This window comes from Arachis ipaensis, chromosome B1, assembly GCF_059453495.1.
Source record: "Arachis ipaensis isolate K30076 ecotype BB chromosome B1, ASM5945349v1, whole genome shotgun sequence".
NCBI classification, from domain to species: Eukaryota; Viridiplantae; Streptophyta; class Magnoliopsida; order Fabales; family Fabaceae; genus Arachis; species Arachis ipaensis.
Window position 1 is genome coordinate 134519515 of NC_142436.1, and position 9671 is coordinate 134529185.

General features: G+C 40.3%; 1 non-coding gene across 1 annotated transcript; it reads left to right on the plus strand.

The window, feature by feature from the left end:
- Positions 1 to 1371: 1371 nt before the first annotated feature.
- Positions 1372 to 1479, plus strand: LOC148578459 (small nucleolar RNA R71). Its single transcript, XR_015902788.1, has one exon. It is a non-coding gene; the product is annotated as a small nucleolar RNA R71 (small nucleolar RNA).
- Positions 1480 to 9671: the final 8192 nt, after the last annotated feature.

The following is a 9671-nucleotide window of genomic DNA, read 5'->3' on the forward strand; positions in this document are numbered from 1 at the left end:
CCCAGTATCTAGGATTATAAAATCAGCAGGAATGTAAAGGCCTTCAACCTTTACTAACACGTCCTCTACTAGTCCATAAGCCTATTTTCTTGAGTTGTCTGCCATCTCTAATGAGATTCTGGCAGTTTGTACCTCAAAGATCCCAAGTTTCTCCATTACAGAGAGTGGCATTAAGTTTATTCCTGACCCTAGGTCACACAGAGCCTTCTCATAGGTCATGGTGCCTATGTTACAGGGAATTAGGAATTTACCAGGATCCTGTTTCTTTTGAGGTAATTTCTGCCTTTCTAATGCATTCAGTTCATTGGTGAGCAAGGGAGGTTCATCTTCCCAAGTCTCATTACCAAATAATTTGGCATTCAACTTCATGATTGCACCAAGGTACTTAGCAACTTGCTCTTCAGTAACGTCTTCATTCTCTTCAGAAGAAGAATACTCATCAGAGCTCATAAAGGGCAGAAGGAGGTTCAATGGAATCTCTATGGTCTCTAGATGAGCCTCAGATTCCTTTAGTTCCTCAAAGGGATACTCCTTATTGGTCACTGAACGTCCCAGGAGGTCTTCCTCACTAGGATTCACGTCCTTTTCCTCCCTTGTAGGTTCGGCCATGATGGTCAAATCAATGGCCTTGCACTCTCTCTTTGGATTTTCTTCTGTATTGCTTGGGAGAGTACTAGGAGGAGTTTCAGTGACCCTTTTACTCAGCTGGCCCACTTGTGCCTCCAAATTTTTAATGGAGGACCTTGTTTCATTCATGAAACTCAGAGTGGCCTTAGATAGATCAGAGACTATGTTTGCTAAGCTAGATGGATTCTGCTCAGAATTCTCTGTCTGTTGTTGAGTGGATGATGGAAAAGGCTTGCTATTGCTAAACCTGTTTCTTCCACCATTATTAAAGCCTTGTTGAGGCTTTTGTTGATCCTTCCATGAGAAATTTGGATGATTTCTCCATGAGGGATTATAGGTGTTTCCATAGGGTTCCCCCATGTAATTCACCTCTGCTATTGCAGGGTTATCAGGATCATAAGCTTCTTCTTCAGAAGATGCCTCTTTAGTACTGTTGGAGGCAGCTTGCACTCCATTTAGACTCTGAGAAATCATATTGACTTGCTGAGTCAATATTTTGTTCTGAGCCAATATGGCATTCAGAGCATCAATTTCAAGAACTCCCATCCTCTGAGGCGTCCCATTACTTACAGGATTCCTCTCAGAAGTGTATATAAACTGGTTGTTAGCAACCATGTCAATGAGTTCTTGAGCTTCTGCAGGTGTTTTCTTTAGGTGAATGGATCCACCTGTAGAATGGTCCAGTGACATCTTTGATAGCTCAGACAGACCATCATAGAATATATCCAGGATGGTCCATTCTGAAAGCATATCAGAAGGACACTTTTTGGTCAGTTGCTTATATCTCTCCCAAGCTTCATAGAGGGATTCACCTTCTTTCTGTCTGAAGGTTTGAACATCCACTCTAAGCTTACTAAGCTTTTGAGGAGGAAAGAACTTGGCTAAGAAAGCCGTGACCAGCTTATCCCAAGAGCTCAGGCTATCCTTAGGTTGAGAGTCCAACCATATTCTAGCTCTGTCTCTTACAGCAAACGGGAAAAGCATGAGCCTGTAGACCTCGGGATCAACCCCATTGGTCTTAACAGTATTACAGATCTGCAAGAATTCAGTTAAGAACTGAAAAGGATCTTCTGATGGAAGTCCATGAAACTTGCAGTTTTGTTGCATCAGAGAAACTAATTGAGGTTTAAGATCAAAATTGTTTGCTCCAATGGCAGGGATAGAGATGCTTCTTCCATGTAAATTGGAATTTGGTGCAGTAAAGTCACCAAGCATCTTCCTTGCATTATTATTATTTTCGGCCATATCTCCTTCTTTTTCGAAAGTTTCTGTCAGATTTTCTCCAGAGAGTTGTGCTTTAGCTTCCCTTAGCTTCCTCTTCAGAGTTCTTTCAGGTTCTGGGTCAGCTTCAACAAGAATATTTTTGTCCTTGTTCCTGCTCATATAAAAAAGAAGAGAACAGAAAATAATAGGGACCCTCTTTGCCACAGTAGAGAAATTCCTTGATGTGAGTAGAAGAGAAGAATAGAAAAAGAAAAAGATAAGAATCCAAACACAGGGGAGAGGAATAGGTTCGAATTCTTGAGTGAAAGAGAAGTGTTAGTAGATGAATAAATAAATAGAAGGAGATGAGAGATGAGAGAATTCGAAAATTAAACAAAATAAGAAATAAAAATTAAAGTCAAAATTCGAAAATTAAAAATTGAAATTAAATTAAATTAAAATTTAAAATAATTAATTAATTAAAAATGAATTTTGAAAAAGAGGGAAGGGATTTTCGAAAATTAGAAAGAGAGAGTTAGTTAGGTAGTTTTGAAAAAGATAAGAATCAAACAAAAAGTTAAGTGGTTAATTGAAAAAGATTTGAAAATCAAATTTTGAAAAGATAATAAGTTAGAAAAGATTTTGAAATTGATTTAGAAAAAGATTTGATTGAAATTTATTTTGAAAAAAGATTTGAAAAAGAAATTTAAAAAGATTTGATTTTGAAAATTAAAGTTGATTACTTGACTAACAAGAGACAAAAAGATAGGATTTTAAAATTTAAAGATTGAACCTTTCTTAATAGGCAAGTAACAAACTTTAAAATTTTTGAATCAATCACATTAATTGTTAGTAAAAATTTTGAAATTATGAAACGAAATACGAAAAATATTTTGAAAATCATTTTGAAATTTTCAAAATTTATGAAAGAAAAATGAAAAAGATTTGATTTTTGAGAAAGATTTGAAAAAGATAGAATTTTTAAATTGAGAATTTGACTTGACTCATAAGAAACAACTAAATTTTAAAAAGTTTTGAAAAAGTCAACTCAAATTTTCGAAAATTATGAGTGAAATAGGAAAGATAATTTTTTTTATTTTTGAATTTTAATGATGATAGAGAAAAACATCAAAAAGACTTAATGCATGAAAATTTTAGATCAAAACAAATGATGCATGCAAGAACACTATGAATGTCAAGATGAACATCAAGAACACTTTGAATGTCAAGATGAACACCAAGAACTTATTTTTGAAAATTTTTAAGAAAAGAAAAACATGCAAGACACCAAACTTAGAAATTTTCAATGTTTAGACAATAACAAATTAAAAATGCATATGAAAAACAACAAAAGACACAAAACAGGAAAATATGAAGTTCAAACAAGAAGACTTGTCAAGAACAACTTGAAGATCATGAAGAACATATGATGAGTTTTCGAAAATTAAAGAAAATTATAAAAGCGTGCAATTGACACCAGACTTAAAGTTTGACTCAAGACTCAAACAAGAAACATCAAATTTTTGGTTTTTATGATTTTATAAAAAAAAATTTTTTGGATTTTCGAAAATTAATTGAAAAGAGAAAAATAAGGATTTCAAAATTTTTAATAGGAATTCCAGGAATCTTGCACTGTTAGTCTAAAGCTCCAGTCCAGGAATTAGACATGGCTTACTAGCCAGCCAAGCTTTCAGTGAAAGCTCCGGTCCAAAACACTAGACATGGCCAATGGCTAGCCAAGCTTTAGCAGATACAAATCAGACATACAACAGCTGATACTTCATCCAACTTCATTCTATGCTGATAAGTGGAAGCCCCATTCCAAATGAATTAGACATGGCTTTACAGCCAGCCAGGCTTCAACATGCTTCATGAAACTCTAGAATTCATTCTTAAAAATTCTGAATAACATAGAATAATTTATTTTTTTTTTGAAAAAAAATTATTTTTTTTGAAAATTTTCAAGAATAGAATAATAACAAAAACAAAAAGCTTAAAATTAAAATAAAATTACCTAATCTGAGCAACAAGATGAACCGTCAGTTGTCCAAACTCGAACAATCCCCAGCAACGGCGCCAAAAACTTGGTGCGCAGAAATTGTGATCATCAACAATGGCGCCAAAGACTTGGTGCTCTCAAACGTGAATCACACTTTGTCACAACTTCGCACAACTAACCAGCAAGTGTACTGGGTCGTCCAAGTAATAAACCTTACGTGAGTAAGGGTCGATCCCACGGAGATTGTCGGCTTGAAGCAAGCTATGGTCACCTTGTAGATCTCAGTCAGGCAGATTCAAATGGTTATATTGAATTGATAATTAAAATATAATTAAAATATAAACTAGGATAGAGATACTTATGTAATTCATTGGTGAGAATTTCAGACAAGCGTGTAGAGATGCTTTTGTTCCTCCTGGACCTCTGCTTTCCTGCTGCTTTCATCCAATCCTTCATACTCCCTTCCATGGCAAGCTTTATGTTGGGCATCACCGTTGTCAATGGCTACATCCCGTCCTCTCTGTGAAATTGGCCCAATGCGTTGTCACTGCATGGCAAATCATCTGTCGGTTCTCGATCATACTGGAATAGGATTTACAATCCTTTTGCGTCTGTCACTACGCCCAGCACTCGCGAGTTTGAAGCTCGTCACAGCCATCCCTTCCCAGATTCTACTCGGAATACCACAGACAAGGTTTAGACTTTCCGGATCTCAGGAATGGCCATCCATGGGTTCTAACTTATACCACGAAGACTCTAATATCTCGGACTCGGTCCCCTGTATTAGATATCTAAGAGATACTCATTCTATCTCTTCTTCATGTAGAACGGAAGTGGTTGTCAGGCACGCGTTCATAAGTGAGAATGGTGATTAGCGTCACATAATCATCACATTCATCATGTTCTTGGGTGCGAATGAATATCTTAGAATAGGAATAAGCTTGAATTGAATAGAAAAACAGTAGTACTTTGCATTAATTCATGAGGAGCAGCAGAGCTCCACACCTTAATCTATGGTGTGTAGAAACTCTACCGTTGAAAATACATAAGAACAAGGTCCAGGCATGGCTGAATGGCCAGCCTCTCTAAATGGCATATGAATTCGAAAATAGGGAAAATGGAACTCCCAATACAATAGTAAAAAGTTCTATTTATGCTAAACTAGTTACTAAGGTTACAGAGATAAGTAAATGATGCAGAAATCCACTTCCGGGGCCCACTTTGTGTGTGCTTGGGCTGAGCTTGAAGCTTTCACATAGAGAGTTCTTTATTGGAGTTAAACGCCAGTTTGTAACCTGTTTCTGGCGTTTAACTCTGCTTTACAACCTGTTTCTGGCGTTTAATTCCAGAATAGGGCAGAGAGCTGGCGTTGAACACCAGTTTGCGTCATCTAAACTTGGGCAAAGTATGGACTATTATATATTTCTGGAAAGCCCTAGATGTCTACTTTCCAACGCAATTGAGAGCGCACCATTTGGAGTTCTGTAGCTCCAGAAAATTCACTTTGAGTGCAAGGAGGTCAGAATCCAACAGCATCTACAGTCCTTCTTCAACCTCTGAATCTGATTTTTGCTCAAGTCCCTCAATTTCAGCCAGAAAATACCTGAAATCACAGAAAAACACACAAACTCATAGTAAAGTCCATAAATGTGATTTTTAATTAAAAACTAATAAAAATATAGTAAAAACTAACTAAATCATACTAAAAACTATATAAAAACAATGCCAAAAAGCGTATAAATTATCCGCTCATCACACGCCCATCTTTTGCTTTGCCTTCTTGTTCATTGGCGTGCCACGCCTGGTTGCTCAAGTGGCATGCCCAGACCTCATTAGCCTTCAACCCCTTCTCTGGATTCTTGTACCAGCGTGCCACACCATGTTGCTCAAGTGGCATGCCCATTCAATTGTGGGTCTCTTAGGCTTGGCGTGCCACGCCTTGATCCTCAAGTGGCACGCCCAAGTGAATTCTGGAGCTGGCATGCCACGCCTTCGATACAAAGTGGCACGCCCTAGTGATGACTCTTCTAGGTAATGAGTTGGCGTGCCACGCCCAGCTTCTGGCGTGCCACGCCCCTTTGATGGTCTTCATTGTTGCTCTCTGGAATGTTTTACCAGCGTGCCACGCCCAGCTCTGGTGTGCCACGCCAATACATTTTTGTGGCGTTTGTTCCAAGTGGCATACCTGCTTTACACGCCCCACTTGTTTTGTTGTTTTCTTCCCATTTTTGATGTCTTTTTCACTTGAAATTCAACACAAACTCATTTCAAAGCAATGTACTATGATATTCATCAATTAAGGCATGAATTGCAATGATCAAATGAGATTATGCTTATTTTATGGTCCTTTTTATGCAAGAAAAAGGGTAGATGATGCAAGTCATCAATTATATATTAAATACATGAAACCTAAAACATACCTTGGCCGATTTCCGCGTGTTGTCCAAGGCAAAACACCAACCAATACAGCCCCTCAAGCTCCCAAAATCATCAAAGCGCAAGTACCCAACCTCCACAAGGTCCCAATACTCACAATTCAAGCTCCAACATATACACTTATACACCTAATTTCACATATATCACCATACATACTCAAAATTCACAATCTAACATACTAGAATCGAAATTGGCTAGGGTTGATAAACCTTACCTTGTATGTGTCTCAATCAAACCAAAGCCCACCAATTCCTCAAGTAAATTTGATCCTATAACATCAAACCGATCCCTGATTCAAGGTTTGGTGAAGGAGCGAATAGTGACCTTACACGTAACCAGGGGGACTGGCCTCCCCTCGTGGATGGACCCGATCACTGTATTTTAGAAAACGGTAAACTCCCTGATGACAAGAAGGCGGTGAAAGCACTAAGGAGAGAAGCGGCCAAGTATACGATAATACAAGGCCAACTATTTAAGAAAAGACTGAACCAACCTCTATTGAAGTGCTTGCGCCCCGACTAGACGGACTACATGGTAAGCAAAGTCCACGAGGGGTGCTGCAGCCACCACATCGGAGGAAAGGCTTTAGCTAGAAAACTCGTCAGGGCCGGCTACTATTGGCCCTCAATAATGGCGGATTCCAAAAAGTTCGTGAGAAAATGCAAGAGATGCTAGGAGAACGCTAACTTCCACAAAGCACCGGTAGCTGAACTGAGTGTACTGATGGCATCCCAACCATTCTCCTAATGGGGAGTCGACCTGTTAGGACCCTTCTCAGTCGGACCCGGGCAGGTCAAGCACTTAATCGTCGCCATCGATTATTACACCAAGTGGGTAGAGGCTGAGCCACTGGCTAGCATATCCTCGGCGAATTGCCGAAAGTTCATATGTAGGCAAGTGATAGCCAGATTTGGGATACCAGAGGTCGTCATCTCGGACAACGAAACACAATTTACTGATAAGAAGTTTGGGGAATTTCTTGCCGGTTTGGGGATAAAGTAGAGGTTCTCGTCCGTTGAACACCCCCAAACTAACGGCCAAGTCGAAGCAGCGAACAAGGTCATCCTACAAGGTCTCAAAAAGCAACTTGACCAGAAAAGGGAACCTGGGCAGACAAGCTGGCATCGGTCCTATGGTCCTATCGCACAACGCAACAATCATCTACCGGGGAGACGCCTTTCTGACTCACCTATGGGGTTGACGTGATAATACCCATGGAAATTGGGGAACCGAGTCCACGGCTACTCTTGGGAGGAGTTGAAGAAGCTGTGGAAAAGGACTTAGTGGACGAGACTAGAGAGATGGCTCACTTGTCAGTAACGGCGTTGAAGTAAAGAGTGGCCCTGCGTTACAACGCCAAAGTGCTGAAAAGGGATTTTGAGCCAAACGACCTAGTTTTACGGCGCAACGACGTGGGTCTCCCGACACCAGGGGAAGGAAAGTTGGCAGCATATTGGGAAGGTCCATACCGGATAAAGGAAGTCATCGGCAACGGTGCCTATAAGTTGGAACGGCTGGACGACAAGAAAGTTCCCAGAACGTGGAACGCAATAAACCTAAGAAGATTCTACTCCTAGAGGCCGAAGCACACCCAGCGGACTAGCGGTCTCCCGGCTTAGTAAGACCCGTATTAATCTATGATCAGGTTATTCCCCATTAGTTGTTTACATGAATTTACTCTATGCTCATATTATTTCCCATTGGTTGTTTACATGAATAGCAATCCATTATTATACTAATTGTCTCTTGCTCGTTGTATACTTTAACGCGCTGATTATTTTGTTTAATATGAGAAATTAATTAATCCAGTAACAAAATGCTAACCTGGGACTGATCACCCTAGGAACTACTAAAGTCGCAAACGCTACAACAAACGGCTATTAAACAAAGCCAAGTTTCAAGCGATTAAACGAAAAAGCCATTACTCGGCCTCGTTTTTGTCATAACATTGTTTCATAGTCAATTACATAGAAAAACCACCAGACAGTTACAAAGTTAGAATGGCAAAAAATGTCTCACAAACTACCAAAACAAAACATAAAGTTCAAAGAGTTCACTTCTTAGGGATATCAACGATCTTGCCATCCTTGATGGTCTTGAAAACGGTGATAGCAGAGGTGTCAAAGTCGGGAGCCAACAGCTTCACTTGGGCCATGATCACCTCTTCAGTCACCATGATAGCATTCCGGTCATGCTTCACGGTTTCCTTATACTTCTTCTTCAAATCAGACTTCTCGGCCTTGGCTGTGGTTGCTGACGAGAGGGCCTCATCACGCTCTTTCTCAAGCTCCTTCACCCGACCTTGAGCAGCGTTGAGTTGGCTCTCCAAGGTAAGCTCCCGCTCGGTGAGTCTTGCTACAGCAGCGTCGGAAGTCTTAACCTTCTCTTCACAAGCAGCCAGTTGCGTCTGCAGCGATTTCACCTCAACTTTATACTTCTCATTTGCTTTGATGGAGGACTGAAGCTTACTCTCCAAGGCCCGAGCTCCCGCCAACACGGGCTCTACCTTCCTCGCTAAGTAGTTACAGTCTTCAGTGGGCTCAGCTTTGCTTGCAGAAAGAGTGTGAGTCAGGCATGGTATGCAGTTAGTCAGGACGTTAGTGGTGTTAACGTTAAGTGTAAAATCTGGTTCGAAGTCGTTAGCGACACTAACTTTGTCACTAACGTCCCAACCCAATTGAGCCACGTTAACTCCAATGTTAGTGGCACTAACGTGACCACTAACGTAACCTTTTTATCCTTCGCTAGCGTTATTGGCGCTAACTTTACCAATAACGCTACACCTTTTCCCTTTCTCCCACGTTAATGGTCCATATTAGTGTAACTAACGTGACCTTTAACGTAGGCATGCCATGACACTAAGGCGTTAGTGACACTGACTTTGTCACTAACGCTACAAAACTCCTTCTCTTCCACGTTAGTGCTCACGTTAATGGCATTAACGTGGCCACTAATGTGGGTGTACTTTGCCATCTCCAACGTTAGTGACAAAGTTAGCGTCACTAACGTTGGCATTTCATCCCTTGCTCCACGTTACCCTTCACGTTAGTGCCATTAACGTGGCCAGTAACGTAGGCAATCTTGGCCTTGTCCAACGTTAGTGACAAAGTTAGTGTCACTAACATTGGCGATCTCTTTTTGCTCCACGTTAGAGTTCACGTTAATGGCATTAACGTGGCCCTTAACGTGGTGATGTGTGGCCTTTGCAACGTTTGTGGTGTTAACTTTACCACTAACGTTGGAGCTTCCTCTTCTTTCCACGTTAGTTCCTACGTTAATGCAGCTAACGTGGCAACTAACGTGGGTTGTGATGACTTTTCAAAGGCGTTAGTGGTGATAACTTTAGCACTAACATTGCAAGCTTGCTCCCTTTCCACGTTAGTGATACTAACGTGGCTACTAACGT